The sequence below is a fragment of the Rattus norvegicus genome, chromosome 1, assembly GCF_021556685.1.
Source record: "Rattus norvegicus strain SHRSP/BbbUtx chromosome 1, alternate assembly SHRSP_T2T, whole genome shotgun sequence".
NCBI lineage: Eukaryota > Metazoa > Chordata > Mammalia > Rodentia > Muridae > Rattus > Rattus norvegicus.
Genome location: NC_141534.1, coordinates 59737679 through 59739909, shown reverse-complemented (window position 1 = coordinate 59739909; position 2231 = coordinate 59737679). Strand labels below are relative to the sequence as shown.

Genomic DNA, 2231 nt, shown 5'->3' with positions numbered 1-2231 from the left:
CTAATGGGGCTCTGTGGGAGAGTAGATTATCTTCTTTTATTTCCTTGTTGCTACTCTTCTCACTGAAGATGCTTGTTGTTTGAATGCATGGGACACTCATGGCACATTTGTGATAGTGGTAGTGCCCTGAGAGGACCAGGCACAGTAGACCTTCTTCCTCCTTTTGGATGAGCCTTCTGGACATACTGAGATATTTGACCGTGGGAGAATGACACCTGCAAGGTGTCAAGGACTGGCAGGCTTCCACTCCTATTTCTTTGTAATCTAAAAGCACCTGCAGGATCAAGGCTAGGAAATGGGGCTGCAATGGGACGCACTTGCTGTGCCTGGGCTGTGCAGCCATACCCCGGGAGGGCCTGCTGTTGTAGGAAGCAATAAGTTGCCATTACCTCATCATATTTTCTTTTTATTAGGGAGTATTTTATTACAGAGGCTTGAAATCCCATGCATTTCATCGCACCCAAAATTTCAGGGTCTGGCCTGAGGGGAAGCAGTTCTTCACAACGACCTGTGAACCCCTTCCCCTGTTCTTTGAACCAGGCGTGTTTCATCACCTCACTGGCTGTTGGTCTATACATTGGATTTACTGTTAGTAATTGACTAAGGAGGTTCTCCAGTTCTTCTAAAACCCCACAGGGGGCAGGATACACCCCTGCAACAACTTGTATTTGTAATTCTTGGATGATCACTGAATCAAATGGAAGCTTTCCCACTACCATATAATACAAGACCACTCCTATTGTCCACATGTCATTCTTCATCCCGTCATACAGAAGTCCAAGGAAGAGTTACGGGGAACCAAAAGAATACGCACCGCAGTGCTGGTTTAGCATATGTCCAGGTTGTGTTTCGGTGCTAAGCTGAAAGTCGATGACTTTGACCTTTTTGTTTTTATCGATCATTATATTGTCCACTTTCAGGTCTCGGTGAACAATCCCCTTTCCATGGCAGTAGCTCACTGCTGACAATATCTTTTCATATATTTGCCGGGCCTCATCCTCCTCTATGTGCCCTGACTCTCTGATGTACTGGTAGAGTTCTTGGCCTTCCACCAGCTCCATTATGAAGTATATTCTAGTTTTGTTTTCAATGACTTGTAAGAGAGAAACAATGTTGGGGTGGTTGATCTTTCTCATTATGTTTGCTTCTGTCATGACTGGCCGGAACCACTGCTTGTTCTTTCGGAGAACTTTGACCGCCACTGGGGTTCCTGTGAGCTGGTGGTGGGCCAGGAGGACCTTGGCATGGCTTCCTTTTCCAATAGTCTTCAGTACTTTATATTGGGAATGAAAGGTTCCCTCCTGAGAGATACTGGGATCGGGCCTAGGAGGGGGTAAAACCTTCTCAATCTCTGTAGGCATTTTATCAGTACTAATGCTACCTAAAAATAACAAAAAAATGGAATCAAATAATGAAAAAGATGGAGCAATTCAGGAACTAAAATTACACATGTGGAACCTAAAAGAAACAAACGAAACAAAAAGAAAAAAAATAAAAACAAAGAAAAGACTAGACTAGAAAAATAGAGTAAAATTATGAACAGGGGGAAATATGAAGAATCATAAGTAAAAGCCACCCAAATAACCAACCCCAAAAGAGAAAGCCAAGAGCACACACATACTAAATGCAATGATGAAAATAAAAATTGTCATACTACAATAGGATTGGGCAGCCAAAGCTGATCAATACTGTGAATGGATGTAGTTTGAAGAAAAAGGTCAGATGAAAGAAACGAGAGGAGAAACAATTAGTATAAGACAAAACAAAGAAATGTAAAAAGCCAACACTTAAGGGAAACTCCATTGAATTTCAGGACCTAGTGATCCACAAATCTCCACAACTCTCCAGAGCAAAATACTGAAAATTAAAATTAACCAACCACAAGGAATAAGGCAGTTAAATATCAGTGAACAGTAAACCTTAAACAAAGGCCGAAGAGTCAAAGTGTCACAAAGGGCAAATTTGTATCAAGTCTAAGCCAATGATTGCTTGTACTCAATAAATAGAGAAACAGGAATAATTTAAAAGGATGAAACCACAGGACATTGAAAATGGAGATAGAGTGAATCATCCGACTGCACAAATGTATATAATCAAAGCAGTAATATAGCATGTGAGAACATAAAAACCACCACCAAAAAATGAAACCAGCAATCCATAATAAAGAAAGAAAGGAAGAAAGAAAGAAAGAAAGGAAGAAAGAAAGAAAGAAAGGAAGAAAGAAAGAAAGA

The 2231-nt window shown here is 40.7% G+C and overlaps 1 pseudogene; it reads right to left on the bottom strand.

The window, feature by feature from the left end:
- Nucleotides 1–788: 788 nt before the first annotated feature.
- Nucleotides 789–1361, bottom strand: LOC148007039 (sperm motility kinase Y pseudogene; annotated as a pseudogene).
- Nucleotides 1362–2231: the final 870 nt, after the last annotated feature.